This window comes from Suncus etruscus, chromosome 5, assembly GCF_024139225.1.
Source record: "Suncus etruscus isolate mSunEtr1 chromosome 5, mSunEtr1.pri.cur, whole genome shotgun sequence".
Taxonomy (NCBI): domain Eukaryota; kingdom Metazoa; phylum Chordata; class Mammalia; order Eulipotyphla; family Soricidae; genus Suncus; species Suncus etruscus.
Window position 1 is genome coordinate 138,451,773 of NC_064852.1, and position 20,649 is coordinate 138,472,421.

A 20,649-nucleotide genomic window follows, 5' to 3' on the forward strand; every position below is an offset into this window, starting at 1 on the left:
TCCAGAGTGAATATGTTTAGGATGTTCAAAGAGCTCAAATAAAACAATGAAACAGAATACCAATAAAACAGGTGGATAAGACAGAAGAAAAAAAAACACAAACAGAAATATCCTGAGAGTGTAATGATGAATCAGAAGATTTAATCCAACATTCTGCTGCCTGAAAGAAATATTTGAAATGCCTGAGCAAACACAAACTCAGATTCAAAGGTTAGAAGACAATCCGTCAAGCAAATAACTGTTTTAAAAGGCTTGGTGGCCATAATATTATCAAACATAGATTTCAGGCTTAAAAACAGTTATAACTTATAGAGAGGGTCATTTCTTAATAATCAAGATATAAGTATACCAGAAAGAAATCACATTTTAAATATTTGCAACCAATAAAGCATCAGAAAAGTACTTTAAATAATTGCTAATAGACTTGATAATAGGCATCAATTAATAGGCATAAATAGTAATACAATAGTAGAGACTTAACACACTGTTATCTGTTGAATCAACCAGACTAAACTCAACAAGAATATACTGCTTAGAAGGAAGATTATAAAAGAAAAGGGTTTATTAGAGACATATAAAGCTTTTCATACCCAAAAAGTTACATACACATTATTCTCAAAAGCACCTAGGACATTCTCCAAGATAAGCCACAAAATATCCCTCCATATAATTAAGAGAATAGAAATATATCAACTATCATCTCAGGGTATGATGCACTTATCTAGTACTAAATTACACACAGAAAAAAAGAAATAATTTAACAACTAGAAATTGAAAGCTTACTAATATATAACTAATTGGTTAGAGAAGAGATCATAAAGTTCCTACAAACAAATGAAAATGAGTAAATGGGGGCCAGAGCAATAGCACAGCAGCAGGGCATTTGCCTTGTTCCAGGCCAACCCAGGGCCAACCTGGGACCGACCTGGGGTTTGATCTCAGGCATTCTATACCGACCCAGAGTTTCGTCTCAAGCATTCCATATGGTCCACTGGCATGACAAATGGTTCCCCAGCATGTCATATCGTCCATAGAGCCTGGCATGAGCAATATCTGAGCACAGAGCCAGGAGTAATCCCTGAGTGTCACTGGGTGTGGCCCCAAAACAACCAATTTTAAAAACCCACAACTTAAAGAAAAGAAAATGAGAAAATGAACTATATGAAATATCAGAAAATAAACTATCAAAATTTTGATTTTGCAAAACAGTAAAAGTAGAATTAAGAGGAAAATTTATATCTTTGCAATTTATAGCTTTGCAAGGAAGGAGTAAAATCCTACATAGATAACAGCACAGTTTAAGAAATTTAAAAATGACCAACAGATAAGCTAAAAGCAGCCAGACAGAAGGCAATCATCAAATTTGGAGCAGAAATTAATTAACTATAAACGACCCAAAAATCCCAATAAAAGGGCAATTAAAGCAAGATTTGGTTCTTTGAAAATTAAATAAGATTGATAAGCCATTACCAGGACTCACAAAGAAATAAAGAAATAATGTTAATAAACCAAATCAGAAATTAAAGTGGGAATATCACAACATCATTACAGAAATTTAAAGTGTGATCAGTGATGATTTTTGAGAATCTTTATGCCTTAGAATAAAAGAACCCAATAAAATGAATAAATTCTTCGTCTCCTACACCTCCAAATGGATAAATTCTTCAATTCCTATACCTCCAAATATACCTCCAAGATTTTCTGAAATATTTAAACAGACCTATCATTATTGAAGAAATTGAAGATGTAATCAAAACACTTCCCAAAAACAAAATTCCAGATCCAGATGATTTCACTAGTAAACTATTTAAAACCTTAAAGAGAACATTTTCAGGCTCTTCAAGAAAATTAAACACTCCCAAAGAGTGTCTATGAAGCTAACATCACCCTGATACAAAATCACAAAAATATAACAAAGAAAGGGAATTACAAATTAATATCCAAGTAGACAGAAATACAAATATTCTTTAAAAATAATTTCAAATAGAATTATATAAGTTGTCAAAAATGTCATATTCCTTTATCAAATAGGATTCATTCCAGGGATGTAAGGTAGTTTAATACATGTAAATAAATCAACATAATACACCACATCAATAAAAGTAAAAATTATGTGATCATAGCATTAGATGCAGAGAAAAATTTGACAAGATACAGTGCCAATTCATAATAAAAACATTGAAAAGATGGGAATTGAAAAAAACTTTCCTTAAGATAGTTAAAGACATCTATCACAAGTTCACAGTAAACGGTATAGTCAGTAGGGAAAAATTAAAAGCCTTTTCTCTAAGATGTGGCTTAAGATGCTGTTGCCCATTCTCAGCATGTCTATTCAATATAGTACTGGTACTTGCCATAGCAGTTTAGGTAAGAAAAAATATCAAAGCAATCCTGGTGGAAAAGGAAAAAAATGAAGTTCTCACTGGTTGGCTATGACATGATTCAATATTTAAAATATCTTAAATATTTAAAGAGTAAAAATCTTAAAAAGCTTCAAGAAACAATAGATTTATATAGTAAAAAGGCAGGCTACAAGATTATATGCAAAATATAAAAATGGATTTTTATTTGCAAATAATTAAAAAGGGATATTTAATAAATCCCTGAGACATTATTGTGTCTCAGAATATCAAGTATTACAGAATATACTTAAGTAAAGATGTGAAAGAACTATATTAAGAAAACTATAAGATTCTCCTTCAAGAAATAAGAGAGGATAAGAGAAAATGGAAACATATCCCCTGCCCAGATATTGGGTGGTTTAAAACAATTAAAATAGCAGCACTCCAAGAAATAAAACAAACACTTTTGAAATTTTGCAATTGTTAAATATACTCTTGGAAAGAACATGGGAAACATCACTATCCCCAACTTAAAATTTTATTATTCAACAAGTGGTGTTGAGTGGTTATCTACAAGCCAAAAGTGAAATTCAACATTTTAACTTCATGCACAAAAGTAAAAAAAAAAATGGATTAAATACTTTTATATTAACCCTGAAGCCACAATGTACATAGAGAAAAAGCTTCATGACATTGAAGTAGAAGGCATCTTAAAGTATGAAATACCACTGATCAAGCAAGTATAAGCAAAGATAAGCAAATGGGATAACATTAAACTTGGAAGTTTCTGCACTTTTAAAATATTGGTCACCACAGACTGGGAAAATTTTTTTCATCCAATACCCTTCTAATAAGGAGTTGATATTGAAGACTTATAAAGTACTGGTAGAGATTAATAAGAAAAAATAATCTAAAGCTTTCAAAACACAGGGACAAAAGATGAACGTAAACTTCCTCAAAAAGACATACAGATGGTCAAAATGCACATAAAAATGCTCTATAATATTATTATCATGACAATGTAGATCAAAATAGTGAGACATTTTCTCACACCACAGAGACTGACACACAACAAAAAGAACAAGAACAACTAGTGCTGACATGGTGTTCGGAGAAATGGACCCTTTTTTACTGCTATTGGAAATATGAACTGATCCAGTCTTTTTGGAAACAAATATGGACATTCTTCAAAACACTGAAAACTGAGCTCCCATATGAATCTGTAATACCACTGCTGTGAATATGCACTAGGGGCCCAAAAATACAATGCAGAAAATACATCTATGCTCTTATATTCACTACTCACAATTATCAGTATTTAGAAATAACAACTGTCCAACAGATTGAATAAAGCTATGGTACATCTACACAATGAAATGCTACATAGCTGTTTGGAAAAATAAAGTTATAAAATTTGCATATACATGGGTGAATTTGGAAAGTATTATGCTGACTAAAATGAATCATAGGGAGGATATATATATAGAGAGATTAATCACACTCATTGTTGTGATAAAACAAAAATAATATTATGACAATAATACACAAGTATAATAGAAACAAGGACTATGAGGAATAGTCCATAATAGGAAGCTTGCTACAGTGATTGGAAATTAGGCAGTTAGGTAGAGAGATAGCATAATGACAATAATAGTTGGATATGATAACTTTGAAAAAAAAATGGGTTATTGAAAGAAGAGAAAATGACTTACATGATACCCCATCAGTAACTATGTTACAAACCACTGCCTAAAAGGGAAAATGGGGGGGGGGGGCAGAGAGATATCTAGAAAGAGAGAGAAGAAAATTACCTGCAATAGAGGCTGGTAGGGTAGGGGCAGGAGGGAAACTGGAGATATTGATGGCAGGAAATGTACATTGGTGAGAGAATGGGTTTGAGGCAATTTATTTCTGAAATTCAAACATGAACAACTCTGTAGCTGTTTCTCATGGTTAATCAATTAATTTATTAAAATATAAATAATGTTACCAAACAATGGAGAGGAAAAATGATACAGGAATTTGACTAGAAGAAAGTTTGTATCATTGTTGAAGAAATTTTTGAAATTTGGTGTGAGTGTGGTGTAGTAATGTTATATGTCTAAAGTACAAAAAACACCATTCTATGTTGGCTATAAGTAAAATATTTATTTTTTAATATTTATTGTTTAATATTTGAGATCTAACGCTAATTTTTTGAAACTCAAAATACATGAAAATGCTAGAACTATTCCTATACAAATGAGAAAGACAAAGACCCTATCATTTACCATAGTTTTGAAAGCAACTTGTCTTTATTGCTGTAGCGCTCACTGGATATTTTATTTGATATTTCTTTCTGTATTGTTGCGGTGTTTCAATTACCTTTTTCCTGTCCTCTCTCAAACTGAGGTTGAAAGCTTCTAAAAGGACTTCGCCCATTTTCAGTTTATTTGATATTTTTTTTTACCCTATTCTATTGCTTTTCTTTCCTTCAAACAAAACCACATAACTTGAACTATCTAGCTCCACCTCTCAAAGAGAGGGGGAAACAAGGGAGGGTACCAGGGCTAAACAGATATATGGTCACTAGTAGTAAGTTAGACAGAGCGGACACCACTTACTCTAGCAGTCTGGGGGTGAGGGTGGGGGATATGGGTTGCAGGAAGGGAACGGGGGTGGAGGGAGATCAAATTTGGTGATGGAAATTCCCCTGATTCAATGATAATATGTACCTAAAATACTACTGTGAAAGATATGTAAGCCAATATGGTTAAAATAAAAATTAAAATAAAAAAATAAATACTATTAAAATTTAAGGTGGTCACAACCAGGTCAAGAGTTTTAAAAGTGTGGATACAAAGATTTTAGAAAGTATTTGAAAAATATCTTCTCCCATGGGCAATTATATCCTAATTTGGCTCTTCAATGAACCCAGAAATACACTAGAATCAGAGATGTCCTTTCCACACACTTTACAAGTGTTCAGATGTAAGATTCCTCTTTCTTCTATAGTTCTACCAATATAAGTGACATGACTGGTAGGCAAATCATGACTATTGACTTGTTATTAGATTTTCCTATAAAAACCTTTAATATATAAATGAAAATTAAGGAACAATAAGCATATTATTTTTTCAAAAAATCCCAAAATATTGACATGTGGGCATGTAGTATATGTGTCTAGGAAAAAAGGTTTAAAAATTATAGACTATTTTTAACTCGAATAGAAACATGCCTTTAAAGTATGTTTTATTTATTTGAATACATTCTAATAATTGTGTTTGGTATATAATGCAGGTTAAATTAAATATGAAAAACAAAATGTCATAGTTAGCCATTATAATATAAGAATAAAATTTGCTATTTACATAAATCCAGTCTCAAAAATGTAGGAGGGAATTGTTAGAATTTTTAATCTCATCATCTTTGTTTTGACTTAGATATAGGGAAGATAATAATACCATTAGTCTTTTAACTCTCTGCTTATATCTGACAAATCATGCTTTAATTTCCCTTCAATTCTCTGCTGCTTTTAAGGTATTTTCATATAGCTACTTCATTTTAGCTTATCTTCTCTCCCAGAAGTCCTTTTCCCAAATGTGAAAATGTGGAAGATTGTTTCAATTTCCCTTCCCATAGAAGGTACATTAGATCATTGATATTTTTTCCATTGGATTCATTGATATTTTTGTACTATATTAAATAAAGGCTTGAGAGAAAAGTTTTGTTTAGTTTTGTTTTGAGTTGAAGGAGTGAAAGGTAAATACCTTCAACACAGCATCTATGGTGCTTTAGGAGGAAGTAAGACACACAGTGTATTATTGCAACTTTGTTTACAGGAATTGTTTTAGAATGTATTTGCTTTACAAAATTATTTATTGTAGAAATCAATCAGATATCCAGTGCCCTATAACCATGGGCCATCTGCAGAGATAGAAGGTTTTTTTGTCACATAGAACCCTTATTATATCAGCATCTCTGTTGGAAGATTCTTTCTCAACAGGGGCTTCATAGGTCATCTGTAGGTTAGTTGTCATCTAAAAATATGAAAGGGAGAAAAACCATTCAAATAAAATTATCACTCAAATTTAGCTTTTTTCCTTGAGCTTAGTGAAGTTAATTTAATGGCAGATGGAACTTAACTGATTAATCCTAGTGCTTTAACCATCAGGAGTCACTACAGAACTAGAATGTACACAGCCTGTTGGCTCCAATTCATTGCCTAACCTGCTGTGTTGTACTGTTTCTTCAATCTCTGTACACAAAAATATTGATGCATGATAGTCTTGGACAAATACATACAGTGTTTACAGGTAGATATTAATGGTGTGTGTGTACAGATTAATACTGGTTAATAAAAATTTGTTTTAAGATAAGAATTATCATTTCTCCTTTTGCAAATTCCACTTTGTTTATTCAATTAATTTTAAGAAAGTGCCAAGAAGATTTTTGCAATGATAATTTCTGTTCAAAATTATGTACATTTCAATTGTGGGTGCTGGGGACTGCAGCTTTGAGGGTGATCTTGCACTTTCTGCACGTATAGGGAGTAGTCTTGAGGGCGGGATACCAGCATGGAGGCTGCCATTGTGGTGGTTGGGGACTGCTGCTTGACTTGAAGCTGGGTACTGATGTGGAGGCTGCCAGTGTAGGTGCTTGGGGACTGCAGAAAGAAGGCTGATATCTGCTGCTTCTCACAGGTTTCAGGAGGAGACCCGAGGTCGAGGCAAAAACTCTGCAACTTCTGACATCATATTCGCTTAGGACAGCAATCCAGAAAAGGGACCCAGCCCACACCACAGGTGACAAAGGAGGGCTAAGACCTAAAACCAGAATGCTTTAAGCCACCAAATGCAAAGAAATATGGGCAATCTAAGGAAAACAGTAGCAGCCAGGGGTATAGAGAAATCCTAGCAAGTTTCCAAGTCCACCATAATGCACGAGCCTAATAGATGAGGACATAAAAATGGCAATGAAAGCCATGACAATAGAAATCAAGGAATCACTAGCCAGCGAGTTCAAAAAATCCATAGATAAAAATGTCAATCAACTCAAAGAAGAACTTTTACAGAAGATGAGAGAAGTCGTACAAATAGAATTGAAGGAAATAAAAAAATGTCTTAGCAAGTCATAATAGCAGAATTACACATATGGATAATCACATAGAGGAACTTGAAGAAAAACTACAAACTAAAAATATCAAAGAAGCCAATAAGAAAATAAGAGGTAAGGCATTGGTAGAAAATGTTAGGTATATAATGAACAAAGACAAAAGAAATAATCTACGGATTATAGGAATATCAGAGGCGGAGGAAATAGGGAAAGGGGAAGAACAAGTGGTGATGGAAATAATAGCAGAAAACTTTCCAACCCTCTGGAAAGAGGCTCCAGTGCAAATCCAAGAAGCGAAAAAAGTCCCCAATTAAATAGACCCTAATAAACCAACACCAGGATATATAGTAATCCAAATGGAAAAAAAGAGAAAGATGGATTCTTTAAAGCAATAAAGAAGAAAAAACCCTCAAGTACAAAGGAAGGAGCATAAGAATCAAACCATATTTCCAATTTGAAACAATTCAAGCAAGAAGACAGTGAAATGACATATTTAAACTACTGAAGGAAAGAAACTTCCAATCTAGATCCACTACCCAGAAAAACTCATTTTTATGGGAGGGAGGACTAAAAGCATTCTCATACAAAAAAGAATTCTCACTATTTGTGCTAACCAAGCTGAAACCAAATGGTACTACTCAGAGATGAATTGCACGATCCAAACATCCAATTGTAACAAAGGCCACGCTACTCAATACAGCTCAACAGCCCTCTCTGTCAATAATCTTCTTAAATGTCAATGGACTAAACTCCCCCCATTGAAAGACACATAGTAGAGGGTTGGATCAGAAAACAAAAACCATATTTCTGCTGCCTGCAAGAAACAAACCTAAAAGCACAGGATAGACACAGGTTTAGAATAAGAGGATGGAAATCAATCATTCAAGCCAATGGAAATAAAAAAAAAAGCTGGGACAGCCATACTTATATCAGACCAAATTTTATTTAACCTCAAGAAAGTGGTCAGAGACAAGGAGGGTCACTACTTACAGAACAGGGGATCAATAGATCAAGAAGTACTAACTTTGGTCAACATTTATACACCAAATGCAGAGCCAGCGAAATACATAAGGCATTTGCTCACAAACCTGAAGAAACACATGGAAGGAAATGTAATAGTACTAGGAGACTTCAACACAACATTATCATCACTAGAAGATCCAATAAGCAGAAAACTAGCAAAGGCTTAAGAGCTCTAAATGAGAAACTAGAAGAACTATAACTAATGGACTTATACAGGGCCCTCCATCCCCAGAAACAGAACACACATACTCCTCAAGCCCACATGGAACCTTCTCTAGAATATAACAGGGCTTAGAATATAAATATAACTTGCACAAAATCACAAATATAAGGATTATTAGAAGTGCTCTATTAGACCACTATGAGACAGAGGTCAAGATTGACTGTAAAAAGAAGCTGTGGAGAAAATACATCACCTGGAGATTAAACAACATGCTGCTAAACAACAGCTGGATCAAAGATGAAATCAAATTTGTACTTGTGAAGAATGATAATGATGAGACAAACTGTACAAATTCCATGGACACAGCAAAAGCAGTAATTAGGGGGAAACTCATAGTAATACAGGCCAGTGTCAGGAAAGAGGAAAATGAAAAAGTCAACAGTTTAAAGGGGCACCTTAAAGAATTGGAAAAAGATAGCAAAGAAACCCAAACACAGCCAGAAGTCAAGAAATAATAAAAATCCAGAGCAGAAATAAGCAACATAGAAACTGAGAAAACAAACAAACAAAAAAAAATCACTGAGACCAGTAGTAGGTTTTTTGAAAGAATAAACAAGATAGCCAAACTGCTGGCAAGACACACCAAAAAGGGGGGGGGGTAACACCCAAATAAATAGGATCACAAATGAAAGAAGAGAGATTACAACAGAACCCCAACAAATCCAAGAAAGACATCATGAGTACTTATGATGAACAATTATACTCAGTAAGGTTAAAGAACCTAGAGGAAACTGACAAATTTCTAAAAATATCAGCTTCCGAGACTTGATAAGGAGGATGTAGAAAGCCTAATAAGAAAGACAAAAATCACATGATTACATCAATCGATGCAGAGAGGGAGTTTGACAAAATTCAACACCTATTCATGATGAACAAACTCCACAAAATAGGGCTGGAAGATACCTTCCTCAAGATAGTTACAGATATCTATAAAAAGCCCACAGCCAACATTATCCTTAATGGTGAAAAACTGAAAGCATTTACATTAAGGTCAGGAACTATTTAAGGCTGTACACTGTCTCTGCTCTTATTCAACATAGTTTTGGAAGTCCTAGCAATAGCAATCCAACAAGAGAAAGGAATCAAAGGAATCCAGATACGGAAAGAGGAAGTCAGACTCTCTTTTTTTGCAAAGGATATGACAATATACACAGAAAACCCTAAAGAGTCTACAGTAAAACTCCTAGAAACAATTCACCAAAGTGGCTGATTACAAAGTCAACACACAAAAGAGTAGCATTCCTCTATACAAATAATGAAGTAGAGGAGAAAGAGATTAAGGAGTCAATCTCATTTAAAAGAGTATCCAAAAATATCAATTACCTAGAAATCAACGTTATAAGAGAAGTGAAGCACCTATACACTTCAGAAAGAAATTGAAGAGAAAATAAGGAAATGGAAGAATATCCCAAGCTCATGATAGGTAGAATCAACATCGTCAAAATGACTATTTTTTTTTTTTGGTTTTTTGAGCCATACCTGTTTGATGCTCAGGGGTTACTCCTGGCTAAGTGCTCAGAAATTACCCCTGGCCTGGGGGGACCATATGGGACGCCAGGGGATCGAACCGTGATCCGTCCTTGGCTAGCGCTTACAAGGCAAACACCTTACCTCTAGCGCCACCTCACTGGCCCCGCAAAATGACTATCTTACCTAACTTCTATATAGATTCAATGCAATCCCTATCCAAATTCAATCATCATTTTTAATTACTTAGACTAATCAATTATAAAATTTATATGGAACTACGAAAGACCCAGGTTAGCCAAATAGATAATAAAAAACAAGAAGCTGGGTGGCATCTCTTAATCTAACTTGAAGCTTTACTGTAAAGCCATAGTAATCAAAACAACATGGTACTGAAACAAAGACAGATTCTCAGACCAGTGGGTTAGAATAGAATATCCAGGTATATACCCCTAAATAATTGGTCAACTAATATTTAACAAAGCAGCCCAGATTTTGAAGTGGAATAAAGACAGTCTCTTCAACAAATGGTGTTGGAACAACTGGATAACCACGGTAAGAATTTAAAGATTGATCCATACCTCACACCTTACACAAAAGTCAACTCAAAATGGATTAAAGACCTTGAAATCAGACCTAAATCTATAAAGTTCATTGAAGAAAAATAGAAGAACATATATGTATGTGTGTGTGTGTGTGTGTGTGTGTTGCTATATTATATTGCTGGTGCATTTGAGGGTGAGAATGTCAGGCTACACCATCTCTGTGTCCTAGTTTTAACTTGAGCATTTATCCCAGGCAAGACTTTTCTTGTAGTTTTTTGTACCCAGCAGAACCAAAACAGGTGAAGTTAAGGAAGAGAAAGAATATATATGTGTATATACATATATATATATGTTAATTAAATTTTATTACCATTTTGTTGTGTTTTATTATAAAAGTTGTTAAATTGTTTTTTCCATTTTCTCATCTTTAATAAAATATCAAGATAATTTTGAATTATATATATGTATGTATGTATGTTTTTATGTATTTTTCTCAATCCTTTTTTTAAAATAATTTTTAGTGTGACCAATGTGAATTACAAACCTTTCACAGTAATATTTGTGGTACATAATGGCATTGAATCAGGTGTATCCCACCACCAGTGTTGTCCTCTCTCCACCCCAGTTCCCAGAACCCCCTTCTTCTGCCCCTCAGACTGCTAGGGTAACTGGTCCCCTCTGTGTATAGCTTTTTGAAGATTGGCTATCGATTCTGTTGTCGTTGATTTTGGGTTTGGTGTTTAAGTCTGACTTTTTTTTTATTTCTACTCATTGTTGATATGACTGTTTGGTTCTGGTACCATCCATTTTTCTTTCCCCTCAACTTATGAGGCAGAACAAGATGATTCAGTTTTATCTCACCATTAGGTGGCAATGCAGAGAACCCTCTAAAAACGTTCCCCCACCCCAATCAGTTGCTCATCAGCTCCCAAAAAGAAAAGACAAATTTCCAACCTGCTGCTGCAAGAGGCTTCTGTCTTGCAGCACCAGTGCGATTTTGGTGAATCCCACTTCAGGGAGAGTGGGTTGCCCTGGCCAGCGTACGGAGAAATATGAAATATGAAATAAATGAAACCACACAGAGAATGTGGGGTCAACACGTTTCTGGCAGGAGTGTGACAAGTTTATTTTCCAAACAAGGGGTTTTACAGGGGTGAGCACGTCACAGGTGAAGATTAATCACAATCACAAAGCAATGTACAACAGTAACAATACCTAAACTATGGGTGTGCAGCAAAATCTCCAAGTTACAAAGGAGAAGGTCACAACCCAAGGCAACTCTTCGCAAAATCAGGCCTAGAAGGAGCAGGAAATATCTAGAAACTTGATCTCCAATGGGCTGGACTGTACTGTTTTAAGGGTCAAGTAAAGGAAAAAGCCAATAGCCCAGGGGTTTGCTCTCTGGCTTCGCCCTTGATGACCAGAAACTGCAGCTGCAAGGTTATATTTGAAAAAGAGAAAAAAAAAAAAGAAAAACAAAACAAAACATTGTCTTTGCTTTTAAGGCTAAATATATCCAGGAAAGGGGTTCTCCTAGTAATCTTTGGTGCTGGAATTTCTGAGCCAAAATATTTAATAGAGGCCACAATTTTGCCTGAGATTTACAAAGGAGAGAAGCCAAATAATGACCGGAAATGTAATGCCAAGTTTCTCTTCGGAAATTTCTCAACCATCTACGCAGAGGAAAAAAGGTGTCCACAGCGGGTCTTTTGAGGAACCTCGTGGGGGGTAATTTCAATTCTCCCCACCAAGAAAATCTGATGATACATCTGGTGGGCTGAGTTCCCCTAAAAGTTTATGTATGCATGGCAACCTGCGATGCCTCATCCTGAGAAGAAGCTGTCACTACTGCTGCTACTGATTTGCTCTCTGTGGCCCCTTGCCCCCTACTTCCCTTCACCGTGGAATGTTCCTGGCTACCAGATTCGTTTTCTGAGAAGCCCTCAGCTCAAGGACATTTCCTGATTTGTGACTGCTGGGAGCCATTTTTAGACTCCACAGACTGTGTCTCAGGCTGAAGCTGTGTTCTGGATTTTATTCTTCATTCCAGACTATTTCAAAGGACTTAAAGGGGATATGTATGTCTTCTTGAATATTTATTTACATGTATTTCTATAATAGTATAAATCTTATTGTCTATTTTCTTTTTTTTTCAGGCCACACCTGTTTGATGCTAATTTCTGGCTAAGCGCTCAGAAATTGCCCCTGGCTTGGGGGACAATATGGGACGTTGGGGGATCGAACCGTGGTCTTTCCTTGGCTAGCGCTTGCAAGGCAGACACTTTACCTCTAGCACCACTTCGCCGGCCCCCAAAAAACCAGTCTGCTAAGAAGAGGAGTGGCAGCTGGAGACACAGAACCTCAAAAGCAAACCACCACCTATGGGTCCTATTTTCTTATGTAACAGGAGTTTCCCCCACTCCTTTATTTTTATTATTATTTATTTTTAATATCTATTTAGTAGGAAATTCTAGTAAATAAGTTTCTCTTGGTTTCTGAGTTCATATTAGAACCAGGCTATTGGGATTGCTTAGGTTGTTATTTTTACCTCCATATAAACCATTAATATCATGTGGCATTGTTCTTTTTCTAGGCACATTCAAAAGAAAAAGATATTTGCGAAAACAAGTTCTTATTTAATAATGATAGAGACAGATGTATTTTTTCTTTTTTTATTATATAAAATTTTTATTTTTACCATATTGGCTTCCATATCTTTCACAGTAGTATTTTAGGTACATATTAACATTAAATCAGGGGAATTTCCATCACCAAATTTGTCCTTCATCCCGTTCCCATACTGCATCCCATTTCCCCCACCCTCACCCCCTGGGCTGCTAGAGTAAGTGGTTCCCTCTGTGTCTAACTTACTACATAGTGATCATATATATCTTTGGTCCTGGTACCCTCCCTTATTGTCCCCTCTATTTGAGAGGCAGAACTAGATAGTTCAAGTTATGTGGCTTTGTTTGAAGAAGAGAAAGCAATAAATAAAATAAGCCGAAAATGGGTGTAGTCCTTCTAGAGGCTTTCAACCTCAGTTTGAGAGAGGACAGGAAAAAAGGAGTTTAAATACCACAACAATACAAAAAGAAATAGCAAATAAATATCCAATGAGCACTACAGCACTAAAGGCAAGCAACACATAATTGTCTCAGTCCTGAATTAGAACCATGCCAGAGCGCCAAAAAAAAAAAAAAAAAAAAAAGGAGGAGAGAGTAAGGTAAAATAACATTGGAGACATCAACTTCAATATCTACACCAAAACAAAGAAGTCTCAAAAATAAAAATAAATAAATAGATTTTAAAAAATATTATTTTGTGTCTTTTTTTTTTCCTGCATAGGCATAGTAAATATTGGGGGCATTAGAGAGGGAATTCCCTTGGCCTAGGAGATATAGGGTTTCTCCACCCTTGAAGTATAGTGTCATGGGATTGACTGTAGATTCCTTGTCTGTTCATTTACTCTCCCCTCGTTGCTTTTGTGGTATATGGAAGAATTCTGCTTCGTAATGGCCGATAAAATCAGAGCTCTGTAACTAGAGATCTTGGTAGCTGCACAGGTCAAAGAATGGAGCTTATGATGAAGTCTTTCTTTGTGGTTCTAGGAGTTCTGTTCCTTCCGTGTCGATTTAATCTGTCTTCTGTAGTTGGTGGTCATGGTCATTGTGCTACTCCTAGGATAGAGTCTGGGATAGAGCCTTTCATTATGTTTCCAGGAGACCCATTCAGTTACGATTGTCTAAGTCAGATCTCTGGAATTAGAGATCTTGTTTGTTGTACAAATTGTAGAACAAAACCTAGGCTAGAGCTTTTTTATTGTCTCAACACATGTATTTTATATTGCAGGGGGCCTTACACCCTGAACATTTGTCATAGTGACTTTGCACATGCTTCAGAAGATTGGACAATGGCCACCCATCTTCAAACCTTGGATCCCATCTATGGAACCTGCATGATTTTCTGTGCCAGCACCAGGAATCATACTTCTACCAGGGAAGGCCCTAATGCTTTTCTGGCATTGACTTTCACCAGAGTAAGTTTATATGATATCTTGACTACTTTTAACAGCATCAACCTTTCATTTTTACATGTAAAATTCAACAGTTTCTGGATAAAAGAAAATTTAAAGTCTTCTTTATACACTACTAACATCTTGACTATAGATATAAAGTTTTGAAATATTGTAAAGAAGAAATAGTGATACATCCTTTTTAAATGCCTAAACTTCTATTCATAGTATTACATTTGAAATAATACTGGGATATATTATCAAGCATTTTTTTATACATTTTAATGATATATTAACTGAGAAAACCTCATTATCAAAGATAATCTAAAATAGAATGAAGTTGAACTAATAGGAGAATGCATATGTTTTAAGGGTTTAGGTAAATTTTCCATTACAGTATTGTCTCTAATAATATAGCATATTAAATCATGAGATTTTTTTTTTTTTTTTTGGCTTTTGGACCACATCCGATGATGCTCAGGGATTACACTTGAATATGCACTCAGAAATCGCTCCTGGCTTGGGGGACCATATGATACACTGGGGATCAAACCAAGTTTTGTTCTGGATTGGCCATGTGCAAGGTAAACCAATGCCCTATTGCTATGTTATTGCTCCAGCCCCCAAATTATGAGATTTTATTTGTAATATTGGTAATAGAAAATCATCAACATTGTATACTATTTTGTAGATATAGTATTTTGTAAACATTTTTTGTAATATATATTTTATTATAAGAGTAGCCTTCTCTATTCATGCTTTATTTCATCCAATTTATCCTTCCCTTTCTGGACTTACACTCTCACCTTTACCCTTTATTCTACTGTCATGTCTGTTCTTACACAGTGTCTCTAAGTAGCAGCAAAACTTGTGGATTAATGTCTAGGTTTTTTTTTATTTTCCAGTAAAGATGTGCATTTTTATCATGTGGGATTGTTATAAAGAATTGTTATAAGTATTCAGAATACTAGAGTATTCATAAAATGTTGATTACTAGTAATATTATTGTTACTATACTGAGTAGACTTAAGAACTGTGATCATTGAATCTAGATATGTTAATATCTAGTTCAAAATAATGACTGAACTGTCATTTAGGGGAGAGGATGATGATTACATATCATTATAAATTTTAACACACACAATTTATAACACCTAATAAACTATAATGTTATTGTGCATTGAATTGATAGTGTTGTATCAAGGTAGGTTCACTAATTACAATTAAATTATGGGACAGAGTGATAGAATAGTGTGTAGCGTGTTTGCCTTGCATGCTGCCTTCCTGGGTTCAGTCTTTTGATATCTCATATTTTTCCTGAGCCTGCCAGGCATGATTCCTGAGTGAAGATTTACTCAGAAGAGCCAGAAGTATCTCTTGAGCATTGCCAGGTGTGACTCCCAGAAAGAAAAAAGTAAAAATAAAAAAACTAAAGTCTGTTGCAGGATGGTTATAGTTGGATAGTCTGTGTTTCTTGTTGTCAGAGAATATACAGAAATACTTCCTGTTCAATTTTACTGATATCCTACATATCTCTAAAAATAAAGTATATTTAAAAGGTATTTACAGGGGCTAGAGTGATAGCACAGAGGTAGAGTGTTTGCCTTGCATGCTGTTGACAAGGGAAAGACCCAAGTTTGATCCCCAGTATCCCATATGGGAAATTACTGAGCACAGAACTGCAGAACCAGAAGTAACTCTTCAGTGCTGCTGGGTGTGGTCCCAAAATAAACAGCAACAACAAAAATAAATAAATAAAAAGTATTTACAGTTCAAACTACCTATGTTGTCAATCTAGATACAAACAACTACCTTTGTTACATAACTGCATTAAATAAAAATTTTAAACTTTGCTAATTTGACTGATGACTAAACTTTCTTACTTTACTCTCTAACTTAAAAATTAAGTTGGAATAATACATTCAAAATTATATTGATTCAATTTTATATTGTCAGTTTGTTTCTTTTACCTGCTTTTACTTTAATGTTCTATACATTTTGTTTTATAATAATGACAAATCCCCCTTGGTTATAATCAATATTAATTCTCTTTGCTTTCTTTTAATATTTTTATTGGATATTAGTTTGCAACTATAGTTTTCAGGAACCCATAATTATTCATACTTTATATAATTTAACTTAATTAACTCATACTTAGTACTGCTGGTAACTAACTATCTGTTTTCATTATCTAGGTAATTTTTTAAGGAACTTAGATTTCGTTTATTCAATTGCTCTGTTTATCACCCACTTATGAGTGAAACCATATGGTATTTTTCTTTCTTTTTCTAACATTTCATTCAGCATAATCCCTCGAAGGCTCATCCATGTTATTCCAAATGTGAAGATTTCATCTATTTTATATATAGCTAAGTAGTAGCTTAATGTTCATATATAATCATATCTTCTTAGTCCACTTATATATAAGTGGGAACTAAGGTGGTTTCTATATCTTGTCTTTTGTATATAATGCTGAGTGAATAAAGGTAGTTATATATTTTATCAAATGAGTGATTTTATATTTTTCTGGATATACCCAGTAATGGATAAGCTGTTTCATATAGATATTTAGATCTACATAAATTTGAGAAAATATCCTCTGCTTTTATAGTGATTCAACTCTTAATAATCTCACCAACAGTTTAGAAAAATTAACTTTTCTATACATTCCTGTCAATCATTGGTCTTTTTTCATCAATAACCATTTTAACAGGTGTGATGTGATATCTCATTGCAGTTTTGATTTGCATTTCCCCAATAAGAAAAAATTATAAACCTCTTTTTGTTGTCTGTTGGCCATCTGTATGTCTAAATTAGCAAAATGTGTTTTGATTTTCTGCCTGTTTTTAATTTTTGAATTGTCTGTTTGCTGGCATCAAGTCTACTTATTGATTGATTATATATTTTGAATGCTAAATCCTTGTCAGATTCATGATTTACAAATATCTCCTCTTAATCAGTTAGCTGTCTTTTGGTTAATATGATGACTTCATTTACTTTGTTTTTTTTGTTTGTTTGTTTGTTGTTTTTTTTTTTTTTTTTTTTTTTTTTTGGTTTTTGGGTCACACCCGGAGGTGCTCAGGGATTACTCCTACTACTGGCTGTCTGCTCAGAAATAGCTCCTGGCAGGCACGGGGGACCATATGGGACACCGGGATTCGAACCAACCACCTTTGTTCCTGGATCGGCTGCTTGCAAGGCAAACGCCGCTGTGCTATCTCTCCGGGCCCAACTTTGTTAAAGCTTAATAGAACCTCATTTGGCAATTTTTTTACTTTGATTTCTCTTGCCTATGGTCATGAATACAAAGATTTGACTAAAGCTGATGGTGAAGAATTTACTACTTCTTTTCTTCAAGGTATATTATAGTCTCAAATTTTATTTTCAGATCTTTAATTCATTTTGAGTTATTTTTGTGTGTGGCATTAAGATTAAGATAATTTAATCCATAGGCTTATATGCTTGCATTTTACTATTGCTATTTTTAATCTTGTTTATGATAATATTTTGCCACAGAATTTGTGGGTGTGGAGTTGGTGTGGGTTATACCTGCTTAGGGCTTACTCTTTCTTTTTTTCTTCTTCTTCTTTTTTTTTTTTTTTTTTGCTTTTTGGTCCACACCCAGTTGTGCTCAGGGGTTACTCCTGGCTATGCACTCAGAAATTGCTCCTGGCTTGGAGGACTATATGGAACGTGGGGGGATAGAACGGGGGTCTATCCTAGGTTAGTTCATGCAAGGCAGATGCCTTACTGCTTGTGACACCGCTCTGGCCCCAGCTTAGGTCTTACTCTTGGCTTTGTGTTAAGGAATTGATCCTAGTGATGCTTGTTTTTGGCAATGCTTAGGGAACCATATAGGGTATTGGAGATTGAACTAGGTTGGTTAATGCAAGACTAAACTCTAAACCTGTTATTTTTCTCTGACTAAATATATAGTCAACTTGTGTCATTTTCTTCACACTAAATTTAATAAATATTATCTAGAATTATCATCATGTATTTTGTATGCTTTGCTTGTTTTTTCTCATGTATGTTTTTCCAAATGGATGTTTTGTTATTAAATCAACTTTTGCCATTAGTTTAAGATATCCATAAAATTTTATGTGAAGTGACCATAACCTTTATATGAAGTAATGCATAATGGATTGAATTTTGTGGCATTGTTTGTGTGTGTGTGTGTTATTTTTTCTGCCACTATGTTTATAAAATTATTCAGCAATAAACATTACCATAGGAAATGAGCTGAAATTTATTATTTTAGATTGGTATTTTTTGCAAACTTTAAATATCACTTTAGTCAACAATAGAATGATTGAAGTATATGTATATATACATAAACATGTATGTTTATACATATACATTTATATATGTTATATGCATTTATATAAATTTATTAATTTATTATATATTATATATTTTATTAAATACATAATTTTAAATATATAGATTTATTTATATAAATATATTATTTATATATTATTTATATATATACAAATATATGTATATACATATATATGTATATACATATATATGTATATACATATATTTGTATATATATATATATATATACAGACCATGAACCCATTTCAGATACTGGAAACTTGGCTAAGCCATGTATAAATATCACCTCATTTAGTTCTCAGGATAACCTAAGTTTTCATAGAAGATGATAATTTAATTTTGCTGAAAAAAAAAGTTTCTAAAAATCTTGGGGATTTTTAATAGCATGTAAAAAGTTGCACCACCAATAAACCTGAGTAAGGACCCAACACACTCATCTAGCTCTAAAATTCCACTTCTTAAACACTTTGTACTGTCTTTTTACCTGCAAATTTTTTAAAATTTTAATTTTAGGTCGGGTGGGGAGGAGGGAGATTTGGGACATTGGTGATGGGAATGTTGCACTGGTGATGGGTGGTGTTCTTTACATGACTGAAACCCAAACACAATCATGTATGTAATCAAGGTGTTTAAATAAAATATAAATATATATATATAGTTAGGTTTTAATTTTTTTTTAATTTTAAATTTAACATTTTTTTATTTTTAAAACTTTAATTTTAGTTTTTGTAAGTGGCATAATAGTGTAAACATTAATGATTTCTACAAAGTTACAGACCCTAAAGGATGGTTTCATATATGCATATTAATCAACATAATACACCATATCAACAAAAGATAAAAATAAAATACATATAATGATCTCAATAGATGCAGAGAAAGCATTTGATAAGGTCCAACACATTCATGATAAAAACTCTCAACAAGATGAGAATGAAAGAAACTTTTCTCTAATATAGTCAAGGTCATTGACCACAAGCCAATAGCAAATATTATATTCAATGGAGATAAATTAAAATAATTTACACCAAAAAACTAATCAACACCCTCCAACATTACCCTTGTGTTACTTCCAGTTAGGTTGTTTCTTCATCACTGCACAGAATTCTATTTGGTATTTCAAGGCCAAAGGTTTGTCATTGTTTTATTCTTCCTGTTCCCATGTTTTTTTTAAATATAACACATATGAATGAGATAATTGGATATTATCTTTTTAGCTTACTTTTCTTAACATGGTTAGCCCTCAGTACGATTCAGGTTGCAGAAAACTGCAAGATTTCACGTTTGCATTTAGCTGATTTATATTCCATTGTGTCTGTATACAACAGCTTCTCTATACTTATATCTGTTGTTACTGGACATTTGGGTTGTTATTACTATTATTATTTTTATCTCAAATTTATTGTTTTAAACTGTCAGTCTACATAATAAGCAATAGTACAGTGGATATGGTCCTGGCCTTATGTGTGGTTAGCCAATATTCGATTTCTAGGACTATATATGGTGCAAAGTGTCCACTAGGATTGATTTCTGAGTACAGAGCAAGAAGTAATCCCTAAGCACCGTAAATATGAACCAAAACAAGATAATCATATCAATAAC